Below are 17,720 nucleotides of genomic sequence, written 5' to 3'. Positions count from 1 at the left end.
CAGTTCAGGAGGTTCGGCACTAAAAAAAATAATAAATTCCAGAAAAAAGAAAATGGAGAGTGGAAATTTTTTATTTTTTTTAAAGATTTTATTTATTTGTTGTTAGAGAGAGGGGAAGGGAGGGAGAAAGACAGAAGAGAAACATCAATGTGTGGTTGCTTTTCACATGCCCCCTACTGGGGACCTGGCCTGCAACCCAGGCATGTGCCCTGACTGGGAATCGAACCAGCGACCCTTTGGTCCGCAGGCCAGCACTCAATCCACTCAGCCACACCAGCCAGAGATGGAAATTTTTTAATTAAAAAAATAATAATATAAGGCAAATTCCTAGAACTGAAGTTTCTAGATATAAAAGCCTCAAGTGCCCAAAGTAGCACACTTTTAAAATCCTATTAAGCAATGGAAATGTGACACTTCAGTACCCTGGTGATAAAGGGACAGTCCTCGTAGATTCTGGGTGGGGAGAAGGGGGGATATGGAAATGGTCACAGTCCAAGGACTGGGACACAGAGGAGTGCCTGACGTCTCCATAGCAACTCGGGGACTGGGACAACAATGGGACATCTCCAGGTTCCTAAGGGAAAGCAATTTCAACCTGGAATTTCATATTCAGCGAAACTATCAGTCACATGTAAAAGTCAGAGATATTTTCAGACACGCAAGCTCTCAGAACTTTTGCCTCCCATGTGCCCCTTCTTAGGAAAATACTGGCAGTTATGCTACTTGAAAGTAAACAGGGAGGGAGAAAACGGCTCGGGGCTCAGGGGGCGGGACCCCAGGGGATACCCTGGATGACGGTGCCGGGAGGACTCAGATGAGCAGCAGGCCTGGAGGGCAACCATGCAGCCGGAAGGAAAAAGCAAAACAAAGTCTACCTGACGCGCTGGGACACACAGCAAACACATCCAGGGTCGTCAGAGAATAGGAGGACCAATAACAGAAAACCAAGCCAGTGAAAAATCAAATAGGTTACTATGCACCTAGTTCCAAGGGAAACAAAAAAATCTACTGGGGGAAAAAACCTGATCACACTCCACTCCACGGATACATTTACACCACCGTGGAAATTCACGCTGGTATAACGTGGGTGCCGCCACGTTTCAGAAAGACTGGGAAGAGGGAAGTGTGTGCGCGTCCACCTGGTCAGAAAAGAATTGTATTGGGAAACTTAATCCCTGTCTTCCGTAATCGAAAGTCAAAAAATGAGAAAACTGGACAAAAACTTAAAAACAAGATAAAGGTAACATAAGCCTATTGTTTAGAAATCTGGTAAATAACAAAAGAAACAAGTAAAAGAATTAAAAACAGTTACTTCTAGAAGGCAGAAGCCAGGGTTGGGAGGCATTGGGCAGTGGGCTACTGCTTTTCATTATAAGCTTATTACTGGTTGGCTATGAATATATATATATTCCCTCAATAAAAATAAAAGTTAAATTAAAAACTACCCAGGCACCAGAAGAGCCAAACTCCCCTCCTTTTGACCTAATAAACATTCCTTGAATTTTTACTTGCCTCTACCCAGGAAGTACCAGCCAGCTTTAAGTACCAAGCACAGTATGATTGGAGGATGCAGGAAGTTTGGGTCCCTCTGTCCAAACGTGCTACCTCACTCTACTGTGGCTGAAACTGAAGCCACCCCAGTTAACCCTGTCATTGTCATCACCATTCACTGGATCTTAGTACAGGGCTGGCCTGGTTCACAGGAAGTGCCTTGTGAACATTACGTCACCTGGTGAGCCAGGCGCTATTATTTGTCCTCTTTGTCCAGATGAGCCTGGAGCTAGGCCTGCCCCCTGGGGTGAGTGGCAGAGTGTGGACCCAGGTGCTCAGCCTGTCTCTCAACCCACCCCGTACTTCTGAGCTGAACCTGGCCCCTCCCCAGCGAGGCTTCCACAGCCCCTACCCCCAAACCTCAGTGGGTCACGTGCTCTCCTGAGGACTTAAGAACAACCTGCCCATCATCCTGGATACCCTCAATCATTCCCACGTGTTTAGGGAAAGTGGAGACACTGCCCGGCTGGAGCTCCGTCGCTGGGAGAGGAGAGGGGCAGGACAGGCGTTGTTAGGCGCATCTGACAAAGGAGGAAACTGAGACTGGGGAGAAGAAAGGACTTGCCTGAAATCACATAACTGGAACCCAGGTGGCCTGACCCACCTTCCGGCATCCCTTCTGCTACACCCCAAGTTGCCCCTTCCTGGTCCTTATTCTGACATTGGGGTTGGCCTATTTGTAAGGAGGAAGAACCATTGGTGGGTTTCTGAAGTCCAGCTTTGACTTCATTCTTCAGTGAAAGTGGTGGCAAGTGGGTGCAAAACAGAGACTGTAACACAGGATGGGTTGTCAAGAGGGAGGCCGGTGAAGCTTGGCTACAGGGGAGCAGGGCTACAGTCCAGGTACCAAGACATCCAGGCTTGGGGGCTCTGCTATGGGGAAGCCCAAGAGGACAGACACACACCTGGGTGTCAAACTGACCCACGGGCTTTAAGGCAAACGCCTGGCTTCCCAGAGGGGCCCAGAGCTGTTAGGGTAGAGCCAGGGCCATGGGGGCAGGACAGAGAGGAGGACCAGCATCCCCATGGCAAGTTCAACGTCGCTTCTCCTCTAGGCTCCTGCACAGGGCAGCCCAGCTGGGGAAAAGGAAGTGCTCACCCAACATTGACCGGGTTAAACTGTGCTGGAAACAACCTGCCCGAGCGTCTTTCCTGAGACTGAAGACTCGTCACACACAGGGCTGGGCACCGGGAGGCACTGGTGGATGCCTGCCGGATGAATCTGTAAACCCACAAAGCCAGTCGCTACTCTGTGCAGCAGCAAACTGGCTCTGCCCACGTTTCCAGAGGTCTGGCTTCTTTGTAAAAACAAGGAAGTGGTGCCATGGATACTGGAGAGTCTTCTTTCCCTCCACCAAGGCATGAATGGTGAGTCCTCAGAGCCAAGGAAGTTCTATAAAGGATTGCCCTTCCCCAACAAAAGCCCACAGCTTATCTTGCCCGAGATCAGTACGGCTCAAAGTGTGGTTCCCCCCATCAATAGCAGCAGAGTCCCGTGGAAACTTGTGAGAGATGCAAATTTCTAGGACCCACCCCAGACTCAATGAATCAGAAACTTTCAACGTGGGTGGGGCCCAGAAATCTGTTTTAACAAGCTCTGCAGGTGATTCTGATGCAAGCTACTCTGAGTACCCGTGCTCCAGATGAACTTCCCCCCAATAATACCCCTCTGGTACAAAGCCAACTTCGTCCTCCGAAGCCCCCAAAATAACTGATGTCAAAGATCACTCATCATTAGCATCAAATTCCTCCAAAATCGTTTATTCAGCATCTGTTCTAAGCATATCTACATAATCTGCCTAGGATGCACACGTGTCTATAACATATAAGAAAAGGGAAAATGTACATAAGCTCCTAACTTGTTACAATTTGTGTGTTGGTGTTTGTGTGTTTTTCCTACCTCCTTCCTAAAATCTTCTGAACTCCCTGAGCATGGGACTCAGCTGGCCCTGGAACACCCACCCACCCCTGGGGATTTGCCCAGAGGTTGTTCAGCCCACTCCAGAGGAGCTGGGAGCTAAACTGGCCACCATCCGACTGAGTTCACACCCAGCCCAGCCCCAGGGCTTACAGCCCAAGACTTGTCTGAAACCTCAACCCCGGGACGCTGGATCCTTCCCTCCTGGACATTTTTTGCTTCACCGCTTGCCCTCTTCCTGCTCCACAAGTCAAATCACAAAGTGCATGTCCCCTGCCCCACTCCCATCCATCCTCAGCCTCTGATTGGGCCTCCACATTGGCTCCTCCCTCTCCTCCTCCTGGACTAACCTCGCCCCATCAGCTCCAGGATGCTAGTAGCTCAGGGCGCCTCATTGTTCAAGGTGCAGCACTACGCTTCCTTGTTCCCCCTGTCACTCGTGGTGAATCAGTCATGGGCCATGGGGATCTAAGGACAGCTTGGCCAGGCCTGTGTATTCCAACGGGGTCCCCCAAGGAGCATGCCACAGGCAAGCCCAGCTGGAGACCCGGGCCTGCCACAGAGACCCCTCTGAAAGCCTCATGAAAGCATTCCAGGATGTAATAAACCCGTCAGGCCCTGGCTAATTTATATCTAAGTGGATGATTTCCCATTTTTCAGAATGTAAATGTTTAGATTGCAGCATTCCCCTGCCTCGGCATCCGAGGTCCTGGCACGTAAGTGGGGAAATCAGCCTGCCTTTCCACAGGGATCCTTAGATGGAAGGGCCACAATGCCAGCACCAGTGGCTGGGAAGAGCTTCCTGCTCTCAGCAGCGCATGTGCACACACCCCTACGTACCCCCACCCCAGACGCAGGACACCAGCATTTGCTTAATGTCAAGAATCTCACTTTTACAGCGAACAGGAGGAAAAATGGAGCTTTCAAAGCCAGGGCCTCAGAGCCGGGAGAGCAACTCAGATTAGCTAGGTATTCCAAGATACGAGTCCTTTTATACTTCTTTCCAAAACGTTCCTCGTTTGCTCTGGCCTCAAATACATTTTATTAGATCTTCGCACTGTATAAACAGGCAAGAGAAGCAGATTAATGGGAATAAATATAACACAACAATCCAAGGAAACAGTCCACTTTGGCCGACCAGGCCCTGAGCATCCCACTGCCCGCTCTGTCCAGGGCTGCGTGTACTAACCCATGAGACCCTGCCAGCTGACACACTGGGTGGTCCCCCAGCATGGGCAGTCCCCGGGAAAGAGAAGCCCCCCCAAGGCAGCCATGAGCCCAGAGGACCACTAGCATCTCCTTGGTTCTAGACATACAACAACCAGCTCCCTAAGAACAAGGGGACTCCTGGCAAGAGCCCCCGTGGCAAACTACTGGCATCCGAGGACTTTAACCACTTCAACCCAGACACCCACCGCCCCTGCACCATGTTACGGGGCTGCCCCAAATTCCCTTCGTTTTTCCCATACAACGGCTCTGGTGGTGCTTAGTTGACTTGAACTTCATTCAAAACAATTTTGTTAGCTGTCTTATCAGCATGCATTAACAAAAAATCAAAACTGGGGAATTTTTGTGCAGCCATTTTACTATTGAAGATGGAAGAGAATATGCAATATTTTTGGCACAGTATGTTTTATCATTTCAAGAAATGTAAAAACGCAACTGAAATACAAAAGAAAAAAAAAAGATTTGTGCAGTGTATAGAGAAGGTGCCGTGATTGATCGAATGTGTCAAAAGTGGTTCATGAAGTTTCTCGGTACTATTGACATTTTGGCCAAATAATTCTTTGCTGTGAGGCTGTCGTATGCACTGGAAGATGTTTAGCAGCACCCCTGGCCTCTACTACTAGAAGCCAATAGCAGGAGACAGCTGACATACTCAGAATATCCAAATCAATGAAATTATTGGTGAAAATGAAAACGGGTCTTATTTTATGGAAAAAAACATACGGACTTTTTGGCCAACCCGATACCTAGACAGAGGCTGACTGGGGCAGGCGTGAGCCCCACAAACGACTTAGCCTTTCTCTTTCCTCACTGTCAAAGCGAGGCAGAGAATGTCCGAGCCTCCTCACTTACAAAGAATGGCGCAAGCAGTCCCAAATGCTGCGGGGGAAGGCGTGAGAGCCAAGAAGGAAAGTTGCTTTATCCATCCGGGAGGACGGCAGAATGCTGAGCCTCACAGCACCAGCGCGGCCCGCGCTGCCCAGTTCTAGTCCACCACCTCCCGGCCGTGTGTCCCTGGCCAGCCACCTCTCCTCTCTTCCACCAATAAGGTGGGGCTGATATAGTATCAATGTCCTAGGCTATGAATAATTAATATGTATTGAATATTTATTGTCCTAATCCAAGGGACAGCCAGGTGACATCACCCGAGAGTGGACTGTGCACCTCACTGAAGAATCTACTCCCTTGAGCGCATACTGGCTGGATGGTGGTGGATGGTGTAGGCGGCATTTGTGAGAATGAGTTCCAACATGAGGCCGGGGAGGAGGCGGACAGGAACCAGAGCTGCTCCTGAGCACAAGCAACAGGCTTGGGCCCACCCCGAGGGCCAGGACTCAGCCTGCGGCTCTCAGCTCAAGCCAGTGCCACCCCTTTTTCGTCAGGAGGGGCGGCGTTGGATAGTTGGTGTAATCGCCCCTCTGACTGGCATGGCCACGGCACCCCACATCTGTCCCCGGGGACCTAAGGTGAAACGAGGAGTCAAGCCCATTCAGGGCTGCCCTTCCCAGTCATGGTGCCTGAGCTTCACCAAGTCACCTGAGGGCAAGGTGTTCAGGCACGTGCTCAAAAGGGAGCCCGAGTTCTGTCCCAGCTTCGCCCCAGGTCTGAGGCTCGCTGGAGGCTGGCCAGTGTACCAGTGGGCCTCTGGAGTCCCGCCTCAGGTCTGCAAACCAGGCCTCATCCAGCTTCCTGTTCAGCCCCCTTTCCCTTCCTGCTCTGCATCCAGGGGACAGAGGATTAACAAGGACCACCCCCCACTCAGCCCAATCAGATAGTCCATGTGACTGACCCAACACTTCCCGGCCAACCTGATCACGCCCAGAGAGCCCTCCCTGCTCCGCCATGGGGCAGCCTGGCGAGAAGTTTCATCCCGTTAATTTTCATCCTGGTAATTGGAAGCAGCTCTCCCCTGTGCTCCTGTAGGATTTAATGAGCTACATAACGTCACACTTCCCACTGAGGCTGCTTAAATCTGCGTTTCTCCCAGGGATGCTGCCACCGCATGGATACCCAGCTGCTCCAGACCTCAGGCCCCACCCATAGCCGGCATCGCCCCCTCTCTGGGGTCCAGCCCCCTCCGTCAGGGCCAGGACCTCCGGCCTCCAGAGGGGCCTCGGACAGACCCCTTCATAGAAAGCAGAGTAGAATCCTCCTTGGACCCACATCCACAATAAAGGGTAATAAAGGTCTTTATGTGCCCATAAAGCAAAATTCCTGCAAAGCCTTTCCATCTCAACATGCCACATGCAATAAAATGACTATTGCTCGTACACGGCCCTTACGCGTGCCAGGGCCTACCCACACACACTGCCATCAGGTGACACACATAGCACCCTAGGTATGAGGGGGAGGGGTGCCCATTCCACCCCGGCACCTATCGGCTGCCAGGCCTAGTCTGAGCCCAGGGGACAGCACACTGACTGACAAGACCCACGCCCTCAGGGCGCTTCCATTCCAGCGGCAGCTTACGAGTGAACTGAAGCTGCGGCTAGTGCGGAGCCAAGAACAAACCCAGAGAGGCCGGGAGCCGCAGGCATGCTGGGAGGGCTAATCCGCACTGAGGGTCGGGGACAGGCGAGTTTGGGTAGGCGAGCACCAGACAGCTAGAAAATACCTCCACTATGGTAGGCTGGGTTAATATGTGAAGGATCACACATGGTAATGAGTTACGGTGCCTGGTGCAGTACTAACCTGTGGCCCAGCACGGCTGGGCTCACTGAGTTGTGAGATGCCCCCACGGCCCAAGAGCTTGGGCAGCCTCAAGAGAGCTGTTGCTGCCACCTCATTACCAGGCATGATTTCCGGGGGTGGGGGGTGGGGCTCAGCCTGGAGATAGAGTACCTCCCTCCCACCCAAGTCCTCCTGTCTCCACTCCTCAGAGTGAGTCTGTATGACCCGCCCCCCACAAGGGCCAGGATCTCATCTGTCCAGCCCAGTGACCAGCACACAGCAGGAGCTCTGAATGGGTGACAGAACCAGGCAGGACTCAGGAGATGCTGCAAGTGCTGCCCAACCCCCCAAAAAGACCCACCCCCCACACAGGGGCGGATGGGAGGAACCCCATTTTGTCCACATTAACATAGTGTTCAGCTAGAACAACAGACTCTGCAACACCCCTCTAATTCCTGCTCTGCCAGGAGTGTGGCACCTCCTCAATAGCCAGCTCAGACGGCCCCTCAGCTCACCTCACCCCAGCAACCAGGGTGATGAGCCAGACCCACTAACCGCATCCTGCAGCTGAGGCAACAGAGGTGCAGCGAGGTCACCCAGAGGTCACACAGGCGCATAGCCAGTCCCGAGGGAAACGCCTTGACCCATCCATACCTCGCCTCCTGCGGGGCCAGACAGGTCTGTCTGGACCAGGAGGTACGACTGGCCTTCTCCTGCACACTTGGCCTTAGGCTGAGCACCACATCTGGCATGGGGACAAAGCAGCGCTGGCCCTGCTATCCGAGGGGAGATGGTGACTTGTGCCTTCGTTCTGCAAGCTTCTGCCACACATGCCCGATATCAGTATCATACCTGCTGCTTCAAGAGGTCATGCACAGTCAGGGTTTGCTGCAAGCATGCTGAGAGAGAGCAGAAGATACAGAGATGGAAAGAGAGGTACTAGTAGAGGGCAGAGGAGGCCAGACTGGAGGGGGTAGGAGGAAAAGAACAGGTCAAGGGTAAGGCAGGAGATGGACATCCTGCGGCCAAGGCCTGAGAACGCAGACTAGGACTGGGCTGGACATGGCGGGCCCAGGGTGGATCAGTCAGGCGACAACATGATGAGAGGGATGTGGCCTTTTCCAAAGCTAGTCAGGAGAACTGAGTCCCAGGATCAAGAACAGCAGCCTTATGTAGAGTCTAGAGCCTGTGGCTCACGGAGATGCTTAGCCTAAGCTCCCCGTTATGCCAACAACCTGCCACCTTCCTCCGCCTGCCCTAGGGACCGCTCGGAAACCCAGAGCCAGGGATAGGACTGCAGGGGTCATCCATCTGCCAGGGGAACGCTGAGCCCTTTGAGGAGAACAGGGTGCCTCCCTCATGAAACCCCACCAGGAGACGGGAAGCGGGTGGAGACTCCAAGGGACATGGGGCTGGCGTGTGACATGGCGATGCCCGGGCTGACCATTCTGCTGCAGAGTACATGGAGTGAGTGTCTGCACACACTGGGCACACGCCAGGCACCCTTCCTCCCCGATCTGCAGGGCTCCAGGCAGCGGACCAAGCTGCTCAGCCCTGCCCTTCAGGGCATCAGCACCCATCAGGCCGGGACCCTTGACCACACTCTTAACACCTGGGAAGCACCCGGGGCCCTTCAGTTGCCTGAAGATACCATGTCCCTCGTCATCCGTAATCACCGACAGGGTAGCAGCCACATCAGGGTGGCAAGTGAGGAGAGAACTCAGGCCGGCAAGATCAGCGCCCCCACAAAGGTGAAGTCCAGGAGCATGGAGGAGGGGCTGCCAACTCCAGCAGTCAGGGGAGGCCTCCCAGGGGAGGCCACACTCAATGAGCCTGATGTCACCAGAGTGAGTCACCACATGGGAAAGAGCATTTCAGGTACAGAGAAGAGCAGGTGTCCAGCAAGGTCCAGGGCTGAGAGATGCTGAGAAGGACAAAGACCAGGGGCCAGAGCAGGACAGGCCTGGAAGCCCCTTCCCCTTCTCCCACCCCGACCCCACCGGGTCACCGGCTCCAAGTTCCAGCCCTCTTTCCAGCTCTAGGTTTCTCACAGCCTCCTGAGCAGCAAAGGACGCTCCCGGGGAGGAGGGCTTGCAAAGCTGGCCCTGGTGATGCCCAGCATTCACGCACACACTCGCTCATTCATTCATTCATTCATATTCTCTCTCTCTCTCTCTCTCTCTCTCTCTCTCTCTCTCTCTCTCTCTCTCTCTCTCTCTCTCTCACACACACACACACACACACACACACACACACACACACTCATTCTCTCTCCTGCTAAAACCGTCACAAGACTGTTTTGAAGCCTCGGAGGCCTGTCCAGCCAGCCATGCCTCCTCTCTCAGCTCAGTGGACCCTGGCGCCACATGACTTGAGATGAGGTGGCAGGAGATGGCCTGAGTCACCTTCCTAATAGCTCTCTCCCTTCCTAAAGGAACCGTGGCAACCTCTCTGCTCCTGGCGTTGACGGAGATGGGGGAGGACCTGGTCCCCACCCTCGGTGGTCTCACAGTCTCCGTCCAGATTCTGAAGTGGCACCACCACCACCCCTCCTGACCAGAGCTCATCCTCCCAACAAATGTTTATCAAGCTCCCACTCCACTGTGAGCTCTGAACAAGTAGATTTAAAAGTTTCCACCCTTAGGGCACAGCTGTAAATCCCTGTGCCCCGCACAACTTCCAATCCACACACTCATTGAACACAGATGAATGGGCCTCCAGCCTGGGCCCCACTGTTGTGCACACCGGAAACAGGTGTGAACCTGACCCCTGGGGTCCTGGCCTTCAGGGTGTGGACTTTCTAGGGGGGAAGACAGATAATAAGCAAGTAGACAAACACGGTAAGGGCTGTGAAGATAAATACAGTAACGCGAGGGAGTGACAGAGGGGTGGGGGCAGCACCTCGGACCAGGTGGCCGGGAGAAATCTAAGAGGTGGCTTTTGAACTGAGCTCTAAGTGACAGGGCGTTCTTTTCTGCCATGTAAAAATCTGGAGAAAGAGTGCCTCGATCAGAGGAAACAGGAAGTGCAAAGGAGCTAAGGTGGGTATGGGAGCAGCTTCTTCAAGTAACAGAAAGGCCAGTGGAGCTGGCCCTTAGTGAGCGAGAAGGCGCTGTGAAAAAGCCCTTTGCTACTTTGAGAAGAGCTTAGGTTTTGATTCGAGGCTAGGCATGGGTCCCCACCCCCATTTTCCCCTTCAGTACCATCAGGATGGGCTAGATTATGCTGCGATAACAAACAACCCCGAAGTCTCCGTGGCTTAAACACCCACAGGGTTACTTCCTGTTTACATTACACACCAATAGTGGGTGAGCTGGGGTTTCTGCCCAGCCTGATCCTCATTCTGGGGCCCAAACACACAGATCAGCCATTCTCTGCAATTCTGTTCTGTGCCAGAAGGAAGGAGAACCAAGCTGATTGCATGATGGGGTTTCCCATGGCCACCCTTAACACCAAGGGGACAGGGAAGTGAAGCCCTACCACATGGCCAGGAGGGGGACAGGAACCATTTGGTGGGCGGGACTTAGGATGACCATAGCGAATCCGCGTTTACTGGATGGAATCCTGGGGTCAATGACGAAACAGGCCTGTGAGCATCGTCATTGATGGATGGGCACCGACGGTGCTAATGAAAGCAAAGACTCGACTCTTCAATGGGCACGTTAGTGGGGTCCTAAAGCATGCGTCTCTTCTCTTGGCACCCGTGGTGAGCCCCCCTCTGGTCTTCTGCTGGGATGGGACCCACACGAAAAGCCACCCACGGGGGCCTGCACAAGTCAGACTCCTATCCTCCGCCTCCTCTCCCTGGCCCAGATCAGCTGCCACAGGCAACCTGTAAATGCCTGCAGGGGGCAGAAGGTGGTCTCAAGCAGAAGCCTAGAGTCCTCAAAGACTCTGGATCTGCTCCCCTTGCTCTTCTCTCCCTCTCCAGGGGCCACCAGGGAGAGGGCCACAAATTCTGATGCAACTGTGGTGCCTCTGGCTGAGGCCAAGAAACTTCCAAAACCATAAAGACGTCCAAACATTGGCCCGGCTTCCTCCAAACAGATATAAACTGCCTCGCTCACATCTGGGCCCACCACACCCCATCTCAGGGCCTCAGGCAGCCCATCGCTACATGGTGGGGAAAGTGGGGAGAGGGGAGCGGGACTCAGCCACGCCCAGCCCCAACTGCCGCATGGCTCTGGGGTAGGGGTGCCTTTGATGGTGCTTACCTTCAGCCCTCAGCTGAGCAGTGACAGCCGGCAAGCTGGACTCAGTGCCAAGCCGCCTAAACCCAGTTATTTTTAATCTGTTTATCCCATTTCGAGTTCTGTGTCACCACTTGTTATCATAACAGAGAGCACCTGGACATGTCTTGGAAAAGCAACAAATACGCTTTGGAGAGGGCCAGGGATTGCCAGGAACGCCAACTGTGTTTCTAGCCTGATGCCCCAGTTGCGACAAACTAGATTCCTTTCTTCCCTTCACAGAAAAAGCCTAATCCAGATAAGCCAGCCAACAATGGTGGCCTGGTCTCCTGAGACCTTCCCTCCCCCTCGTCACCCCTGTGCCTGGTGACCAGACCCCCCCCCCCCCCGCCCCCGTGACTTCAGCCTGGTGCAGGGTTGAATACAGATCCTGCCCAGACACCAGCTCCCAAGACTGTCAGCGATGCCCCTCCCCTCCACGCACCAGCCTCTGCCCAACCGGCCCTGCAACAGCTGGAGTAGCTGGGGATCAGGACAGTCCTGAAGGGCAGGCCAGTCCCTGACATGGTCATCTATTTGGACAGGCCAAGAGGGCGTAATAGTCATCCTGACCAAGTCCTGTGAGGCCACAGGCCAGTGCAGCAGGGCCAGCCTTCTGCTCCTACTGTTGGGACTCCAGGCCACATGGCGGCCCCCGGGGAGGACTGGGGGGAGGGTGCTCTGGTGGCTGGTGCAGAGCGTGGCCCTCACTGATCTGACTCCCGAGGGGTTCCAAGACCCGGGCTCTCTGCCCCCGCGTGACTGCCATCGTTGCCGTCAACGCCATCACAAGGGCCCCCGTTAGCTAAGCACTCTGATGCCGCAGAGCCTGTGCCAGGCTCTTCGGACGGGGCCTGAAGCGACCCCCCTGGTAACCCCCATCAGCGTTGCGTGGGTTGAACAGGGGCCGTGGTCACCATCTGAGAAGCAGCAGGACCTGAAGTCGTCCTCCGCGTCTTGTTCTTCGGGCTCTCGTCTCTGGCTAAAAAGAAGACAGGGTGACAGAGGGCTCCCTGGGAATGCCTTCCCACCCACATTTCACCAGGATTCAGGGGTCCAGGTCCAAGCTCAGCTTTTGTTCTTTGCTCTCGTTAGCACCATTGGCGCCCGTCCGTCAATGGCGAAGCTCTTACCGCTCACAGGCCTGTTTCACCATTGACCCCAGAACTCTATCCAGTAAACGTGGATTCACTATGGTTGTCCTAAGTCCCGCCCACCAAATGGTTCTGGTTCTCCTCCTGGTTCTCACGTGGTAGGGCTTCACTTCCCTGTCCCCTTGGAGTTAAGAGTGGCCATGGGAAAACCCAGCATGTGATCTGCCAGCACCTCTCCACTGAGCACCTACCACATGCTGGCTGTGGCTGAGGTGCCGTACAGGAGACACACAAGGAGAAAGCAGCCATCGCTGCTCTCCGAAGGGCCCGGACTGGTGGGTAAACCTGTGCCTGGCCCACAGAGGCATCAGGTGGGGGCTGTCCTCCCAGACCCAGGCCTTCATCACCTGGGAGTCTTTAACAGGCTTCGGAAGAGCCTCCTGTCTTCCAGTCCATCGCCACGTGACCCGGCACCTCTCTGACTGTGTCACTCTCCTGCTCAAGATCCTTCAGTGGCTCTCACCACCCTGCATCCATTCATTACTGAGCGTCCGCCATGTGCCAGGCACTGTGCCAAGAGCTGTGGCTATACTGGCAGGCAAGACAGCAAAGAGTGTGTCCTCGCCAAGGAGACAACTCTTGCTCTCCAGAGTTAGCCATTCAGCGTCTGAGGGCACTGGCTCTGCCCTCGGACCCAGGAGTTCAAGTCTCATATCTCCCACTCTCTGCACGTGTCGGCTGTTACTATTACTACAACCACCCCTGCCACTACTGGTCCCTTGGACCCTGGAAGCTGACCCTGGAGTGAACTGTGAGCAAAAAGAGCAAGTTAGTATGGCCAGGGAATGACTGCTCAGCAGTGCCCTTGACCTCAGTCTCAAGGAATGTGAGTGTAAAGTAAAGAAAGAGGAAGATCCCAGGCCAGGGGAGTGGATCGCACAGAGGCCAAAAGCCAGAGTGCATATCTGGGGAGGGTGGGTGGGCAGACCTGGGTGCAGGCTGAGTTTGGAGAGCAGGAGGCAGGGGCCAGTCACATGGGTGAACTTTGTTCTTTATCCATGGAGGCTTCTAAGTGGGAAGGAGTCAGCCAAGGAGCCAAAGTGGTCAAGACAGATGGGCTGGTGGGGGGGGGGGGGGTGCGGGGGGACAAAGCTGTGGTCGTAGAGGTGCCTTAGGCCAAGTGCCACTGACCCTTGCTGGGGGTGGAGGGAAGACAACGGCACCTGAAGAACAGGCAGTTAGGGACTGAGAGCTCAGAAGGGCAAGGGAGGAAGAGCAGGGCCATGGCAGGGCATGCTATAAGCAGCTACGCTGGTCCCAGCAGTGGAGAAACTCTGAGAGACTGCATGGTAGCTATCTCCCTGCCTCCAGGTGGGACTGCCGCCAGGCCAGGCAGGGAGAAGGGTGATCCCCCCCCCCCCATTCTTCCCTTGGTCTAAAGTGCAGCTCCAAGGCCCTGGCCGGGTAGCTCAGTTGGTTAGAGCATCGTCCCAACATGCCAAGTTTGCAGGTTTGAACCTCTGGTCAGAGCACCTACAAGGACCAACCAATGAATGTTCCTCTCTCAAAATCAATAAATAAAAAATTAAAGTGTGGCTCCATTTCTTCATCACCATGGAAAGATGAAATCACAGCCATGCCCCCCCCCACAGCACCCCAGGCATCCCCTCTCACCTGACCTGCAACAGAGCAGCCCCGCCAACCCAGCCCCAGGCCTCCCTTGCCCCTTCTTGGCCAGCATGTGTAACTGAGTGAGCACCGGTGACAGGCCACCGGAGAGAGCTGACCTGCCCACCACACAGCACCCTGATTAAACCTGCCTCAGGGCCGCATGTGGCTTTTAACATACGGAGAGGAGCTCAGCCACATGCAACCATATCAACACAAAACGAAACCACAATGTGATACAATTTTTCATTGATCTGATTGGCAGAGACCAGCATGTTTGATACCGCCCTGCATCGGTGCAGATATGGGGAAGACAGCCACTTGCACTTTGTTGGTGAGAGAAGAAATTGGTAGAACCAATGTGGCAGAATCAGTCAAACTTAAAAATGCATGCACACTTGGGTCAGCATTTCCACTTGTGGGAATTCCTCCCACAGGCACTCATGCTCACTCAGACCCCTGCTGCAGCAGCGTGGCCTATTGCAGCAAAGACAGAAGGCACCCACAAAGCCCACCAGTGGGGCACTGGTCAAAAAACGTATGGCCCAGCTCCATGGTGGAATACTATACAGCCATCAAAAAGAATGCGGCAGCTCTGTATGAGCTGATATGGAATGAGTGTTAAGATAAGCCAAGCATTAAAAGGAAGAAAGGAATGGCCGTGCTGGAGTGTAGAGTACGCTGTTATTCGTGTAAACGGAAAAGTCTGGAGGCCTCACATACATGTTCAAGCACTGGCCCTGTCTGCGTGACTGAGCACATCTCTGAGCCAGTACAAAGGCTGCACAAAGGCGGCACTGGAAACGGTGGTTGCCTCTGGGGAGGGAAACTGACGGCTGCAAACAGGTGGAGGGAGGCAGCTGTCACTGTGTATCCGTTTGTATAGCATGTCCTGCGACAGTTTCACTGGGAGTCCACTTTAAGGAAATGAACACAAGAACCCTCTTACGGGACAGCATTTCTCATGCCCGCATCCTCAATATCCTCCCGCCCCTACTGCAGAAGGCTGCTGACAGATACACCTGTGTGCTCTTTTCCCCAAATCCTCAAGTGCCTGACACTGTGCCTGGTACATGGGGTGCTCGGCAAAAGGCTGTGTGCAGAAGCACCAGCGCTTCGGGTGCAAGTCTCTCCACCTCTCCCTGGCAAGCTGGCAGAGATCAGAGCCTGCTCTCCCACCCAGGGGGTTTGGGGAAGACCACCAGCCTGCAACTCTATTGCTCTGCAGTGAGCAGCACCCCCAAAAGCATAACCATGAAGGCCAGTGCGGTGTGCCCTGGAAAGATACCCCCCCAGGAAGCATGGCGCCGGCACGGTGCCCACAGAGAGCTGCCTATGGCCCCGGGAATGGCCGCCATTGACTAATTTCTGTACAAAATTCTACCTGGGATGAGTCAACAGCAGGGCAGACAGGATGTTCCACGGGCTGGCCCCAAAGCTATTGAGAAGGGTGGGGAGGCAGAGCCCTGGGTGCCCCAGCCACTGAGCAAAAGGCCCACTCAGGCCCCTCAGATCAGGGGCTCCTCCGAGAATCCCCCTGGGACTGCCACATGCTTGGTCCCCTGGGATGGGGAAGGGGGCCCTGCTCTTCAGCAGCACTCCAGACTGGCCCCTCACTGTTGTGGGCCTGTTCTCTACCACCTGATGCCACCTTACCACCCTGCAGAGGCAGCCGCTAATTACGCAATGCCATTTATCAAGCCCTGTGTCCTCCAACAAGTCACCATGACCTGGCAGTAGGCCCAGGGGCTGACCCTTCCTGTCCCTACTGGGTAGCTGCCTGAACAGGCAAGCTTTCCCAGACACCCAGATCCTTTCCCACCACTCACTCCCAGACAGCTGGGGCCGGCCCTTCCATTTCTAGAGCCCCAGTCTCCTTGCGTGTACAAGGGGCTCATGAGCCTTCTCTCAGGGTTGTGAGGACTGAGTGGGCTCCCAAAGCCAGTGCAATTACCACGTACGTGGTCAGAGCTCAGTAACTGGTGGCTGCCATCAGAATTTCCAGGAAATCCATCCCGTTCTCCCTCCCCCAGATCTGGGCAGGGAAGGGCGACAGAATGTCCGAAGAGAGGAGGGCTGCTCCCCCGCTCCTGGCGCTCGGCGCTTTGCAAAGACCAGTAGCAGCACCTCCATCCGCACCTTTGTTTGCGCTCAGTCTCCTCACCCGCCGGCCCGGCCTTCCCATCCCCAGCCCCTACTCCTGGAGCGGCAGCAAACCCTTGTCAGCAAACAGCACATTAATTGCTTCTTGGCCGTGTTTCAAATGATATCACAGAACCAGGCTGCTCGATTTGAGCGAATGGAAAGGAGGAAGGAGGGGCACCCGGCAACTGGCGCTAGAGCCCGGGATGATGGGTAGCTCCAGTTTCTAATTAATTGACTGCTCAGATGGAACAAATCTGAAACCCCAACAGGTTGGGTGAGCGAGCCCTGGGCTCCCCGCCAAGCCCTTGCATCAGAGGAGAGCAGAGCTCCCTGCTCTTGACCACCTTCGGGCAGGGGAGCCCTGGCGTCCTGCCTCCCACTGCCCAGAGGAGCTACCGGAGCTCACCATGTCCCAGCTGGGAGGTCCCTGGACTGTTCACTCAATCACTCATTCACCTGGTGAGTGAGTGCTGAGCTCCCAGACAGTAAGCTCCCAGAGACAGGGACTCAACTCTAGTGCTCATAGCGGCACCCCAGTGCCTGGCATAAAATAAGAACGGAAGCTGCTCTATGAACGCACTCAATGAAAGGATGAATGGAAAGCTGGATGCCGAGCACGGCGCTAGGCTCTTGGGCTACAACACTGAACAAACTCAGCACAGTCAGGGCCTCATGGCACTCACCTCCTGGTGCCAGGATTGCTGCTCACCAAGTAATGAGACAGTCAAAGAAAATTCTGTAGCCACAGTCCACGCAAGAAGAAGCCCCCAAAGGCCAGAGGCTGGAAGAGAGTGGAATATATCCCCGACAGGAAGGCCAGGGGCCCAGACACTAACAGTGAGGGGACACTTGCCACCACCTGTGTGCCGACCCAGGGTGGCTGCTCCCAACCCCATGCTCCCTAGGGCCCCCCCAACACAGGCACCGGCACACCCCTCCACCACAGACGGCCACCCACTCAGTGGCCTCTCTGTCCACCAGGTGGGGCCCGGTGTTGACTGGGGATGAGTTCCTGGAAAATCGTGCATCCGGGGCACTGCCCTGAGGCAGCGGGCACACCAGGCACGAGTGGACACGCAGGGCCTGGAGACACCCAGACTGTGGGGACCCCCACCCCCCAGGCGCTTCTCTTCATAGCCAGGTCCCACATATGCTGAGAATACCCAGGTCCCATTCCCAGCTGAGGCCTCCGAACCTCTCAATGCCTGAGTGTCCAGA

Source organism: Desmodus rotundus, chromosome 10 (genome assembly GCF_022682495.2).
Source record: "Desmodus rotundus isolate HL8 chromosome 10, HLdesRot8A.1, whole genome shotgun sequence".
NCBI classification, from domain to species: domain Eukaryota; kingdom Metazoa; phylum Chordata; class Mammalia; order Chiroptera; family Phyllostomidae; genus Desmodus; species Desmodus rotundus.
Note: the sequence above shows the minus strand (reverse complement) of the source record.